Source organism: Symsagittifera roscoffensis, chromosome 4, assembly GCF_963678635.1.
Source record: "Symsagittifera roscoffensis chromosome 4, txSymRosc1.1, whole genome shotgun sequence".
Lineage (NCBI taxonomy): Eukaryota > Metazoa > Xenacoelomorpha > Acoela > Convolutidae > Symsagittifera > Symsagittifera roscoffensis.
In genome coordinates this window covers 55,895,612-55,911,255 of record NC_087065.1, presented here as the reverse complement: position 1 = coordinate 55,911,255, position 15,644 = coordinate 55,895,612, and positions in this window count along the sequence as shown.

Below are 15,644 nucleotides of genomic sequence, written 5' to 3'. Positions count from 1 at the left end.
GTCCGGAAGGGTCCTATTTGTGCCAACCCGGAAGGGTATTATTTTATTAAAGGACTTAGGTAGACGAAAGAAAGACTAAAAAGTGAGAGGTATCAGGTTAGTAGCACACAGGCTAGGTATCAGTGACTGCACTGGTAACTTGTCTTTCAATAAGAACCAGACCAAAACAAAACAGGTCCGAACTCGGATATTCGCGACACTAAGTCTAAATTAAAAAGTGCGTGATTCATTGGTGTGGATTGTAACATAATACGTTTTTGGGAAAAGTGACTGCCCTGAGGATTTTAGTAGGTCTAGCTCGGTCAGTTCAAAGGCAGATAGGTAACATAGTACTCGGTGGGTGCAATAGACGCCCACTTGAGAAAATTACTGCCTTCAAATTTTTGTCTGTTTGGTGCAGCACCGAGCAGGGAAAGCTTTTTCTTTAAAAAACAGGTTCGACTATTGTACTGCGACAGACTAAGAGTACATTACACATACGTTTTTTTTTCATGGAGCTATTCATAGTCTGACATTAAATATATATATTTTGTTTTTTTTTTAATTTCAAATCAACATAAACTGTGCTTGATTGGGTAGTGAGTACACTATCTTTTAAATTGACTGATAACATCATATTGTGCTAGTTTTCAAATCTTACCACCTATAATCGGTTAGTGTGAATAAATTTTATACAAACTGTACTCTGGTAACATACAGGGATTCGTGGTCACTTTTTAATAGAATCTTGTGAAAATTATTTGTGTTGTGTCATTATTATTGTTAATAAAACTATAAGGTCTCTAGCAATCGAGTTAAGTATAGGCATTAAAAAGTGACAAATAGAGAATGAGTCTAGACAAGTCAAGGATACCAAAACGAGGTAATAGCTCTAGGAAATTCATAACTGAAAAGCAAAGAAAAACGATGACCGATCCTTTTGTGGATTGGATCAAGCGATCCCGGTCCGATAAAGAGGATACGGTTTCAGGCAGAATGGTTGAAACGAGAAGTCAGAAGACCTCAGAAGAGCGAAAAGAACTGTTAGAAGTGGAGGTCAATACGGACCATACCATGAACGACAACCAGGAAGTAAATGGACTGGAAGGGAGAGGCAAAAGGCTGGCGAGTGAATCTACTCCGGTAGAACAAGGCCATGATTTTGCCACTTCCACCGGGACATTGGATCGAGAAGAGATGTCGGAACTGTCCGACATCTCAACTGAAGTAGCGACAACGAGAAGATCTCCGACAGACAACACTATGATGGCAGGTGGAACTGGGAAACAAACAACGTCATCATCGTTCTCCGAAAGAATGAAAAACACCTTCGGAAACATCTTTCCATTCACCATGAGAGGATGCGCAGGGAACGAAGTTGAATCCCAGGAGGAAGAGGATGAAGAGGAGCAAGGGGACTTTGGATCTCAGGTCAGCACGAATAGTTCGATCCAGGAGAACGAGGCATACGTCGGAAGAGAGACTGGAACCATGGACAAATTTGGTGTAGTGACAACGATAAGCAAAGAGGCAAACACACCGGGCCAGTCAAGAGACTTCGCGATTATGACAAATTCAGAGCTGCAAGCTGGGGAGAGTAGAAAGAGAGAGCTGGGCAACGCATTGGCGGATCCTGAGGTAGATAATGAAAAGACGTCGAGGCAGAGAGTCAAGGCCCGGATCTCGACCAGCACGAAGCTACCTGGGACCGACAGGGTTACACCGCCACTAGTAACGCCACTCGTGGATAACGGGGCAGCACTAGAAGAAGCCTTAAACAACATAGTGGACAGTTTAGGAGAACAAAACGAGCAGATGTCAATAAGGATGAGTGAACTAGAAAGGGCAGTTCACATTGAAAGAGAGAGTCTGCGGGAAGAAATAAACCGCAACAGACAAGAAGTTGGCAGGAGCGAAAAACGCTTGAAAGAAAGAACGGACGAACATATGGCGAGGAACTTGTCGCGAAAGACAAGAGAGGCAGAACAGCGAGAGTTACGCTTAAGTGACGACATGGAGAAGTTAAGAATTCAACAAGAGCAGTCTCTTGGGACTCTTGACACAAAGATAGACGCGATGATGGAGAGGCGAACTCAGGCTATCATGGATAGGTTGGACGGGCTACTAAGCAGCAAGAGTGGACCAAAAGAAGGAGAACCGAACTCGCGAGGTCCCAGCAGGGAACCGAGGGTGAACTTCAATGAACATCAAAATAGGAAGACGTATGGATCCACTAGAGGCAGGGGCAGCTCATCAGGCTATGCCACAAGGGGTAATGGAGCATGGGGCCCGAACAGTAGAGCAAGTTCAACGGGGAACAGACAGACCTCTAACGAACGACCAACGCAAGGCACACATGCGACTGGGAGAAGTGATTCCGGCAACAGGGGGCATGCAAGCCCGAGGAGGAGTCATGTGGGCCAAGAGGGAAACACTCACGGCGATTCGGATTGCAGGGATGCACCGCATACAGAGCCTTTGACGAGGTGTGAGGACACTCAGGCGGGACACTCAAGGGATGCTACGGCAATGGCCACAGCATTTGAACCCCTAAACAGGTCTTTTGATACCTGGATAGAGGTAATGAAGCTGCATTTCGAGGAAGAGGACTTGTCGGAGAGACACGAATGCAGCGCGCTCACCAGCAACTTAGAAGGGACAGCCCTGAACTGTATCATGGCCAAGAAGCAATATCAACGTGACACTGCTGAGAAGATCTTCGAAATCTTGTTAAACCGTTTTGGATCAGGGGTGCAGGGGCACCAGGCGATGATGCGCTTCGAGAAACGGAGGCAACGAGAAGATGAAACGATAGACAAGTTTCTCGATGATTTGGAAATGCTGAGAAGACGCAGCCACCGGATGAGTCAAACCGAAGAATGAACCTGGCCGTAGCCTCGAAATTTATCGATGGTGTGAACAATGATGAACTTCGTACGATGCTAGCAACGCATTACACACCACTATCAACTAATGCGCCAACACCGGAGGAGTTGAGGCTCAAATCAAAAGACTATCTTTTGTTGAAACCTCCTTCGAGATCTGGATATTACAAGAAAAATTATGGCAATTTTAACAACGGACCAGCAAACCAAGGGAATAATTGGTACAGACCGAGGGATGATATGGACAAGAGACGCTCTTGTGCTAATTGCAGTTCAACGGACCATCATGTGTCAGCATGCCCAGCTTACAAACAAGGCATGAAAGCAATAGGCTTTAGCCTCGAGGACGAAGATGCGTCAGAATTGGACCATGAGGATTTCATGAGAGGAGTATTTGCGAAATTCGGCCCGAAGTGTTTCTTTTGCAACTTGGAAGGTCATTTTAAATCAGATTGTCCGCAATTCTGGGATGCAGTGGCAGACATCAAGCATCCAAGACATGAAGAAGTTTTATCAGGAGTGAAAGCCGGCAAGGCTCGACTTTTGAGTGAAGCAGAGGCACGCAGAAAGGATAAACCTCAAGAGCTGGCGGCAAAGAAAATGCCAGCGGTAATAGAGGAAACACGTGAGCCGGAACCAGCAACTGCGGCTCATGACTTCAAGATCGATTATAAGGCAGCCGAGAGGGATGCTCTAAATAGAGTGCAGCAGGAACTAGTGACGAAAGAAATCGAACAAAAAGTGAAACTTGAACTGGAGAATGAAAAACTTCAGGAGCAACTGAATACCTTCGAAGCAACGGAGTGCGAGGAAACTAAAGCACCAAGCAGTTTGAGCATGAAGCTTAATGTGATCTCCGGTCAGAGGTTCGGCATGGTGCCGCAAGGAAGCAAGATACAGTCGATAATCTCAGTGGCTGGACATCAGGTGATCAGAAATCTGAGTGAACCATCCGAGTTCACTTTGATGCATTTGGACACATATGCAGATTATCTGAGGCAGGTGGAGCCACGCACCGAGTCGAGAGCTGTGCGAGCACTACTAACGACGGGTGGCCCACGCACGAAGAAACTTCATGGACGCTACCTAGAGGTCTATGGGCCGTATCAAGTAATGCTGAACGTGGATGGAATCAGTATCTACACCAGGACTTATGTAACAACAGATGATGACCAAATGGGGCAGATCTATTTGAGAGAAGAGGAACTCAAAGTCCGCAGGATAGGCCATGACGCCATGATGGAACAAGACGCAGTAAACTTTGGATATGAAGCAGATGTGACCGCACATCTGCTCGACGGAACAAAAATCGGAGTCACAGGGCTTCTGGACACAGGAGCGGTAGTGAGTGTGATGCCGATAAAGACTTGGGAAAGAATGGGCTTCACGCGGGAAGATCTAATTCCAACGAATCTCCGACTGGCCGCAGCCAATCGAGGAGCTATCTACGTAGCCGGAAGAACACCAATAACGGTCCTCCACATGGGAGGACGAGATCTTTGGATGAGCTTTCTGGTGGTAGAGAATCTGGACGACGCCGACCAATTCATCCTGGGCAGAGATTTTGTCAGGAATTTTGACTTGATGATTGACTTGAACAACGGTCTGATACGGATTAGAAACCCGGACCAAAAGTATGTTAAGAGACCAATTAATAGGATAATAACAGACGAAAACAAGGTACCAATTTTTTTGGATAGAAAAGTAAAATTACAACCAGGACAAGCTGTGGTAGCAATTCTTAGAATGAGAAATTTGAATTCGTTAAGTGATAGTAAACAGGTTTGCTTAGTACCGAATCCAAATAGTCAAAGTTCGGTAATTTTAGGCCGGAGCTTCTCGGTAACGCGAAACGGACAGTGTGTCAGTGTGTTGTTGAACACACTGGACACCACGGTTTCAATCCAGCGTGGAAAGAAGCTTGGCTACGCTTTGCCGATGAGGACCGACTATGAGGAGACACAAAACTTGAAGAAATATAGTGTGAAAGACTGTCCTTATCATGCCAATAAAGATAAAATTTTAAATAGGATTAATGAATTAAAATCTATCAATGAAATCCAAAACGGACGACGGCTTATCAAGCTGCTCGAATTTTCCGGAACGCCCCTCGTCATATGAACTAGAATCTGACAAACCGGTTTTGCCAGAGATAGAACATTTAAAAGGGAAAATAGGTGAGGGAGATTGCGAAAAATTACGGGACCTCCTAAATCGGAACGCAGATGTATTTTCAAAACATAACGCGGATATCGGTTGCTGTATTTTCGTCGAACACAAAATCGAACTAGAAGAGGGCGCCGTTCCCCATAGGGAAGGCGCAAGACGAATGACGCCACACAAATCGGAAGCGTGCCGAGCGGAAATAGAAATGTTGCTTGAATACGACATGATAGAACCCTCGAAATCGCCATGGGCTTGCGGGGTAGTAATGGCGAAAAAGAAAGGGGGACAGCTTAGATTTTGTTGCGACTTTCGTTACTTGAACGCGGTAACGATAAAAGATGCGTACCCGATACCGCGAATAGACGAGAGCCTATCTAAACTTGGTGATGCCAAGTTCTTCACCACATTGGACTTAGGTTCTGCCTTCTGGCAGGTCCCTCTGCGAAAGAAGGACAGAGAGAAAACCGGATTCGCGTGCGAATTGGGATTGTACCAGTGGAAGAGGATGCCCTTCGGCTTGTGCAATGCAACGGCCACTTTTCAAAGACTGATGGCTCAGGCTTTGACGAAAGTGACCAAGAAGTACGGGAATCTCGTGATGTGTTACGTGGATGACGTAGTCATAGCGACACCGACCCTGGAAGACCACATTGATAGGCTCGATGAGGTCTTTTTGGATGCATGAAAAGAGCAGGATTAAAGTGCAAACCATCGAAATGTGAAATCCTTAGGGATTCGATAAAGTTCCCAGGAAGAATGGTGGATAGGCATGGTGTGAGGCCGGACCCGGAAGCAGTGGAAGCAGTGTTGACATGGAAGGCCCACAGGACGGACACACAGCTCCTGAGCTTCCTTAGGGATTCGATAAAGTACCTAGGAAGAATGGTGGATAGGCATGGTGTGAGGCCGGACCCGGAAGCAGTGGAAGCAGTGTTGACATGGAAGGCCCCCAGGACGGACACACAGCTCCTGAGCTTCCTAGGGTTTGCCAATTACTACCGAGAATTCATAAAAGGATATGCGGACAAGGTGTACCCGATGCAGAAGCTGATGCGCAACAAAGGGAAAAAGTTCGAATGGAACGATGAGGCACAGGTTGCTTTCGAGAACATAAAGCGGGAACTGTGCGAAGCGCCAGTGCTGGGCATGCCTACAGAAAAGGGCATGTATGTTCTCGACACAGACGCATCGGTGGTGGCCATCTCAGGAATCTTGCATCAAGAGCAAGAATGGAACGGAAGAACAGTTCTCCGTCCCATTGCATACGGCAGCAAAGTCTTGAGTGACACAGAGATGAAATATGGCGCACCAAAAGCAGAAATGTTTGCAGTAGTCACCTTCGTGGAAAAGTACCGTGCATACTTGGGGAGCGCTCCCTTCAAGTTACGCGTGGACAACAGAGCGTTATCCTGGTTGAAGACTTACTCGATGGATCAGAGTTATATTGGTAGATGGATAGTAAGATTGGATGGCTACCATATGATAATCGAACATAGGATGCGTGATAAACACCAGAATGCTGACAGCCTCAGCAAGAAAACTGAGTTCTATGAAAGATTGGAGCAGAAGCAGGCCAATCAGGCGGAAATAAAGGAGGGATTCTCGTATCTGGACAAAGAAACTTATGAAGCGCTTCCCTTAACGAGATGGTTGGATAAATCTGGACATCCAATTCCAGGGCACCCTGAGTTACCTGTAGAGAAAGCAGCCGAGATAAAGATCCTATCCAAGGAGGACCCGGTCCCCTTGGATCTGTTGCTGCGCTCGAACCTGGTCCAGCAAGAACTCTCTCGCATGAACATAAACAGCCTCTCATTATTGGATAAAACGGTGTAGGTCACACCGCAAGTGATGCGGATGCTGGGTGGATTGTTAGAGAGAGAAGTGACCAGAGATGACCCCGAGTGGACAGCTGCAGTGGCATCGCTAACAGTCAGTGAGAAACTGAAGATCATGCCGTCCAGACGACAGCACGAAGAGAACGAGAGGGATTGTAGGACAATAGTTCAGCCACTAGTATCCTCAATACCCCAAGAGATTTTAACCAGTACTTCTTACGGACAGAAAGAACAGGGGAGCAGCAAGCGAAGGAAAACCGTCACCTTTGTGGACCGGGTTAAAGAGGGTGAAGAGGTAGAAAAAAATCTGCTGCAAGACTATTTGTCCGGGGAGAAGGATGATGAGAAGAACCAGCGATCACAAGATCAACACCCGGGACGAGAAAATTTGTCCGTGGAGTCTGAGATATACGAGAAAATTCCTGATGAGAAACAGGACCTAGAGAACAAGGTTTTGTCCGGGGAGTTCAGATGGATGCGAAGAAAGCACCGATATGATCTGGAGGAGAGTGCAGTCTCCAGCACAACCTCTTCGACGGATGATAATTCAGGAAGCTCAGGAATGGACACCTATTCAGACAGGAATTCGTGCTCGGGATCAGAACTGTCAGAACTGGCAATACACACGCTACTAGTGGAAACTCGGGCAAGGGACCTGGACAGAGAGGTGTACCAGGATCCTGACAGTGATCGATACCTAATACCAAGCGAAAGAGTCTTTGACAACGCAGCGGATGACTTAGAGACGATAGCGGTATCGAAACGTTCGATAAGCCTGTTGCCGCAGAAAGAGGTAAGCAGGACTGATCTTCAGCCGTTTGAACAAGAGACACAACCGTTGGCGAAGATTTGGTGCGTTAAGATGGAAGAAGACACACATCAGCCCAACGAGCTGAATAGTCAGATGAGAGTCATGAAGACATACTTGAAGGCGAGATACAGACTCTCGGACCTTCTAAGAGCGCAGAGAAATGATCGCATGACAAACAACCTGAAAAGGTGGATCGAGAATGGTTCTCCGGATAAAGGGGACCTCGAGGAAGATAGTTATCGCATCCTGAGACAATAATTCATGCAGAAGGAAGGGAGGTTATATTTGAACAAGGACGGGATCGTGGCTTGCAAAAGAAGGGAGGAAGACAGAGTCCTATACAAGTATAACGCGATAGTGTTACCGCAACTCTATCAGACAGAACTATTATTCAGGTCACATGATCAGATGGGCCATCAGGGGATCGACAAAGTATATCAGAGGATACTGAAGCGCTTTGAGTGGCCTGGGATGAAAAAGGCATGCGAGAAATGGGTAACAGCATGTCTGTCATGCCAACAGGTCAAGGATCCAAGGAAGTTGCGATTTCCCTTACAATCGATCGAGTCGTCTGAATTCAACGAGGTGGCGCAAATAGATCACCAAAAGATATGCATGACAGACAATGGTTACAATCAGGTGCTGGTCATGATAGATCATTTTACGAAGTATGCAGAGGCCGTGCCCTGCATAACTGCCTCGGCGGAAGAGACATGCGACCACCTGATCAATACGTGGATAGCAAGACATGGTTTCCAATGACGTTTCAATCGTATAATGGAACAGCTTTCGTAGGAGAGCTTACGAAAGAGCTTATGAGACGCTCACAGGTCGCTCATGCTCACTCCACGACATACCACCCTCAAACGAATGGCTTAGTGGAAAGACAGAATAGGACGTTAGTGTCGATGCTAAGAGTATATTGTTCCAGGTACATGACCGATTGGGACAGATACCTTCCACAGGTGATGGGAGCATATAACAGCACGCAACACTCCACCACTGGAGTCAGTCCACACATGATGCTAACTGGACACGAAAAGTCTTTACCCTAAACCTTCTTCTACCCGGAGTATGAGAGAAAGAAAACGTCCCCACAGGTCTACGTGAGGGATGTGATCAGACGCCAACAGGAGTTGAACGATTTGTGTAGACGAAACACTCAGCAGGCACATGCAAGGCAGAGGAAAAAATTCGACAAGAAAGCAGCTGGTGCAAAGGCTTACTCGGTGGGAGACTACGTATGGGTATTTCAGAACGTTATACCACCGAAAGGGACAAAGAAGCTCCTAAAAAAGTGGAGGGGACCCTTCATGATTACAGAGGTGCACCAGGAGGGACGCTTTTATAGACTGAGTACTGGCCGAGCCGCCCACTACGAGAACATCAAGCCACACAATCCATCGACAGAAGACTGGTGTATACCTGCAGACATGGAAGAAGGGGATTATCTAATGATGGATCCTGCTTGTGAGGTCAATGAAAAAGGCACCAGGGACAAGAACGATGGAAACGAAGTCGTAGAGGAAGGTACGGATACACCGCTGGACCTGGATCCAAACGAACAGATCGAATATGACGATGAAACCTTACCCTACGCAGAGGAAGATTGGCAGGATCCCGAACAGATAGAGGTTCCCGAGAACTTGGAACCGGATCTTGCGTTCACCATACAGACTCGTCAGAAGGACGGGATGAGACCAAGAAAGAAATACAATCCTTACGGTGACGACTTTGTAGTGGATAGGATAGATCTAAAGAAGATAGTGGAGGAAGTAGTGGGTCTAGAGGAAATAACTGTGTCACAAGACATTGACATAGTCGATGATCACGACGATGAGTGGGTTGACGACTGGTCAAAACCCGAGGTAGAATTCGACGACGAGCAACAGCAGTCATATGAACAAGACTTGAACCTGTGTGCCTTAGAGTGGCTGAATGAAACGACCTCAGATCCTGAGGAGACCAGTGTCACAATTCAAGACGTAGATCGTGAAAGCATGAAATACATCAAGACCGAACGAGATGATCCTTCCTGGGCTGCCCAGGAAGGACGACTACTCATTCCAGCTTCTAACCTTAACTTGATACCCGGTATGCGATCGACGGGGACGTCGATGGATATTTTTGTCCAGGGAGTGGGGGTAGGACTTACCCACACTGAAAACCTGATAATAAAAAAATTAAGAATAGCAAGAGAAACAGGAGACTTAGAAGCAGAAACAGGCGAAGAGCCTAAGAAACCTGACATAGGCAGGGTAGTTGAGTCATATTTTAACTTACCAAATGAATATTCAAGTAACATAATACTAACAGACAGTGATTTCATACTCACAAACAGAACATGTGCGATAGCAATCACCGCAGACATGAGTTTTAGGACAGCATTAGCGGCAGATTTTAAGAGAGAATACAAAAACGTGGAATTCCTTTGGAAGCAAAGACCAGGGATAGGGGGCGTGGAAGCCTTACCTCCCGCGGCGTCGCAGATACCGGGAAAATGCTTCTTGGTAACGAGGGCGAGGGAGAAGCAGCACGTGGACCCAGAGAACCTAGTCTTGTCTTTGACGAGGCTGAGGGACTTCCTTGTCGAAATGGACGTGAAGGAGCTCTCGCTTCCAGTGTACGATCCAAACAGAGGAAGACTGCATCCTTGGGAATTTTACGCGCTTGTACACGTGATATTCTCTGATACGAACATACAAGTATATCTACATAAGAAATATTACTTAAGTATAGGCTGAATGATGTGCGAGAGAGTGTTAGGCCAAAGACTAAGTTGTATGTAAGATGTGTTATGTTATGTTATGCTATGTTAGGTTATTATGTGTTAGGTTATTAAGATCATGGGTAAGTAGGAGTTAGTGACCATGAACAACTAAATGATGATCTTAGGAATAGATCCAAAGTTTGGACTGTCCAATCTTAGGTCGAATTCCAAAATTTTAGAAACCAATTGATTTTAATAAATTTTAGGATAAATATCTCTTTATCTGAACTGTTTTTAAGCAAATTTTAACGATATATGTTAAGGTGAAACTGACAGGTGTGATATTTGTGACTTCTTTTCTAGATCCTGATTGATCATTTATTTACTCACTTGAGTCAAAATCTTGGAATCAAAACCGAATTGAACTGGAAAGAACAGAATGGACAATTTCAACTTGGATGAATTGATGGACCTGGCAGAGGCATATGTAGGACCGATGATAGATGCGATCTATCGTCGGCTGATCGATCGAGACTTCGCTCTGGAGGACCCAGAGGTAGTCATGTTGCTGACCGCCCTGATCAACATCTTGGGGCACGACAACCGTGGGGACCGCCCCACGGAAGTCCTGTTGATGGCAGCATATGGAGAAAGAGGAGTACTAGACCGCCCGAACATGAGAGTGATGAGGTGGAGAAACGGGGCTCTCTCAGGGAGTGACTTGGCGATTGGGCCTGGATTGAGAAGTTCTAGGACATACCAACCAGGTGAGATGCCAATGCCCTCCAAGCCCAAACCTGGGCTGACGAGAATGCATCGGGAGATGAACAGCGAGGCGATCTCGTCTGGTTCACCACTGAGAGCAGCTGTGCCACCAAAAAGGGCGAAAGTTGCGAAAGTAGGACAGGAAGTTCAGACGAACCAAACCATGCAAGGTCTGGATGAGATGAACGATGAACTGAAAAGTACGAAGAAGGAGCTGGACGAGATGACCAGAAGCATGCTCCAGATGGAGGAAGATCGGGACATGTGGAGAAAGTTGTTTGAAGACTGCAACAAAAAGCAGGGTCAAGAGATTGAGCGCTTAAGGCAGGAATACAAAGAGCGATCGGAGCAGATGGCGTTGACAACGGCCGTGGACAAAGTGATACCTGCAAGGGATATTCCTCGTGGGCAGTCCCCAATGGAGCTCTTGACGCCTCGAGAAATGAGTCAAACAACGGAGACACGACCCCCAGTAGAGACAAATCGAGTAACGATCCCGGATCCTAGTGACACCTTGGGTGACCCCGTCGTAGAACAGACAGTGAGGAAACTGATAGAGACAGCTGGACGACTGGTCGCTAACAAGAATGCGCCAGGTTCCGGGGTGACTGCACCCTATGGAACGATTGACGATACGGGCAGAGTACGACTCTCCCAGACTGTGATCAGACAGGGGATAAGTGACGTGACACCACTCATGGGGAGCTCGAGAATCCCAGAGAGAAGAGTACGGAAGATGCCAGCGAAGAAAGTGTCTCGCATAATAGACGTGCAAAAGAATAATCAATTGAAATACAATTTCACGGGAGTTCCGGAGACAAATCCGAGGGCCTGCTTCAATCGAGCTACTTGGAGCCCGGCTGTAAACCTGCAGCAACCACCACTCGGGACATCTCATCTGATACTGGGAGACAGCTTGGTCAGAGTGCTGTCGAATTTGAGGAACTCGTGGGCCACCACGGTGATGGCCTTTGGAGGCGCGACGATAGCCCAATTATATCGGATGGTGGAACTAATGAATCCAGGGAGGATTCCCAATGTGTTGATCTTAGTTGGGACGAATGACATCTCCAGAGGTTCAGATGAGCAGGAAGCACTATGGGAGTCAATGATGGTGTGTTTGTTTACGACCCTCTGGCAGAAATTCAGTTGCGCGGTACTGACCGTTTGCACTGTGCCAATGAATACGAGAAGCCTGACAGCATCAGGAAGAAGGCACAACGAGGGAGTCGTCAGGTGGAACAACATCTTGAGGAACCTAGCAAGTCGAAACGCCGGAAGAGTGATCCTCATGGAAATTGAACATGAGTTGAGAGCCATGGATCAGGCCAGACTGACCACGCACGGCATCCACTTCGACAGTATCGAAGGACAAGCTTGGTTGAATCGAGTCTTCCAAGAGCGGTTGGACGAGCTGGAAGCAGAACTCTTTGACACAGGAGTGCTGAAGGAAGAAGGAACAGTGAGTGATGCGGTGATTACCACCTTTGTGCCTCCTAGCCTGGAAACACGCTTGGGTACGGTCCCGGCCGTCACGAACTACAGGCAACAAAGCTCCAGCGAACCAGGTCAAAGAACAGACGTACAGGATCGATTGGGAGAAGCACCGATGAGGAGGACCATTCATCCTAGGAGAAGAATAGGACCTGTCAACCCAATCGAAGAGACAGCAGGCACATCTAGATTGGACACTAGATCGGAGACGACAAGTACCAGTCGAGAGGAGAGACCGAGCAGAGGCTCATTGATGTGGTCGAGACCCATACCGTCTCCCTGGCATATATACAAAGACGAACTAATGAAGCTGGATCTTCAGAGAGTAAGCTTCATCGAAGATGCAAGGAGGATGCTGAATGGAGCGATGCTATCCGTCAGCAGATTGTACTCGATAACCGGCGTAGACAGGTTGATAGCCGCTAGCATAAATTTCAGCTCCACGACGGCCTTAAGATTTGCTGACTTGGAGGGACTGCCCTCTAACAACACGATGGGACCAGTGAATGCGAGACCGTTGCAAGATGTGAGATTGAACCATGAAGAGGGGAATCGTGAAGAGAGACCAGGAAGATTCCTGAGGACGAGAGCGCCGATTGGACAACACGTGAAGATATTCAGGCAGCTGACGACACCACCTGGTCATGTGAAGGAAAGAGTGTACCCAAAACTAGTGAACCAAGATGGTGATGCCCAGAGATATGGCGGATTGACAGCGATAAAGAAAGATGAAACCATCTTCGCCGCCTATGAAAAAGCAGAGATGAGGAAGGCCAAGATTATGGTAGTAGCGAATTCAGAGTTCGTGTACACTTCCAAGTCTTTGTTTTGGCCGGACGTCATAATGTTGGCAGCGGTCGACCTGGACCTACTGCAATCAGTATCTTTGGCTATAGGGGTACAAAAGCAGACGGATATGAATCCAATTACAATTGTGTTTGCTGGCATCAATGACCATCTACACACTAGAGGTTTTCTGAGCAGACTCAGAGATCCTACAACAGCAGAGAACGCTGTATGGCCAGCGATAAAAGACATCCTTGAGTCGATGGGTGAAGTGGTGGATGCAACGAAGGAGGGGTCATTCAATAAAGTGGCATTGAGAGTAGTATTCGCGTTGTCTCCGGGATATGCACATCTCCCGGATGGACTGAAATTCGTGTATGCAATTGTGGCCTTACTCTCGGAAGGAAAATATGATGTGATCATATCAGCCCCGAATCGCCTGATAGAAATGGAGAACCTGAGGCCACTTAAGGCTGAGCTACCTGCGGTGTGGTCGGATATCTCAAACGCATTGAGAGGATTCAAGGATCATGCGCTACACATGCTGGTACTGGACGAGGTGCTGGGGTTGGAACTGTCCAATTTCAGTCGACAACTCAAAATGAAACCGGGAATAGACGACGACCATCGAGTGATCACGGCAATGTCCAACGACTTATGGTTCCGAGCAATGGAAGTGGCAGGTGAAGACACAAGAAGGAAAAATTCACTGGAGACGAGAGCTCATCTGGAGGCGATGGTTCTGAGAACCAAGCCGGAAGCCAACCAGTGGCTACACCTGAACCCTAGAGTAGCGGCATTGGGTGCAGATGCTTTTGAGCAAGGCCCCGTGATGATCACGAAGATACATGCCTACTTGTTGAAGGAGGTGAACCTGGCGGAAAATGCCGGAGAAAAGACCGCTGAGTTTGTAAACAGAATGTGTCAGATTACTCTGGAAACCTTCTCTGGAAAGGACAGGAGGGCTTTGAAAGGACAGGCAGCATGCTAGAAGGGTTGGGAGCCGGATGGACCGCGTCCTTCTTGGCAAAAGTTTACCCGAAAGTCTCGCACTATTTGATAAAGGAATTCCTCCAAGCAGTAGTGAGAGTATCGATAGTTGAATTAATAGCCTTGTTCGTGACATTCGGAGCGGAGAATTTTGTGAAAGGACCGGCGATGCTGCTCACCGATGGAATTCAGAACCTGCGGCTAGACGGACTTCTGACATTGATTGCAATTACCCACGGAAACTTGGGAGGACTAATGGAACTGGCACGTTGTCCAGAGCAGATGAAAGAGAGAGTGAGGAACTTGGATATGAAGAAATCCACGGACTCGTGGAACAAGATAAGAGACCTGAGACACACTCTTATCCAGTATCTCTTCCAACAAAATCGCTTTGGAACGGGAGAAGACGAGACGATTGAAAGAGAGGAAGATGTTAGACGACATGTTGGAGGCATGCCACTGTTAACTGATCTGAGCTTGGCTATGAGAACCGATCCCTTGGCGCTGATCAGAGGAGTCACGGAGTTCGTGACAGTGATCTATGGACCAGCAGTCACGTTTGCGTTCCCTGACGTTAAAGTGGAAGCATATAGGAGGTCGATGCTGCACCTGAACCTCATATCGGCAGTGGACGGTAGTACACTGAACTGGTGTGAGCAGCACACATTACGGGAGCTCATGAGTGAAGATCTGTTATTTGCGAAAATTTCGGAGCCAGAGATGACAGTCATCAATTTTGACGACCACTTCCGTGATCGCATGGGAGAAGTAGAAAGAGGACACATCGAGGTGTTTCCAAGGCTTTGGAATCTGAGACCCTATGATAAAACGAATGGTGAGATAACCAGAGTGCCTCGTCTTACTGCAGCATATCACAAAGTGAGAGAAGAGAAGAAGGACTGGGGCGATTACAAGAAGCTGCCGGAGGCAATCCTTGAATTCCCTCTGATAAGAAGGATGTTGCTCGGAGCAGTCTCCGTGGTACAATTTCCTAGGTTGAGAGCATTCGAAACCAATGAAAGGAGAGTAGGGAATATCGTGGGAACGATGGATCCATACTTCGTAGGGAGAAATGCCGCCGTGTTACAATACACACGATTTGCATACACGGATCAAGCGACGAGAAGGCGAATAAGCAACGCCGCGACTCCCAAGCCTGGAAGATTTGATGAGGAATGGAAGGGATTAGGCTTAGCTCCGATGAGGATGAGAGGCAGGAC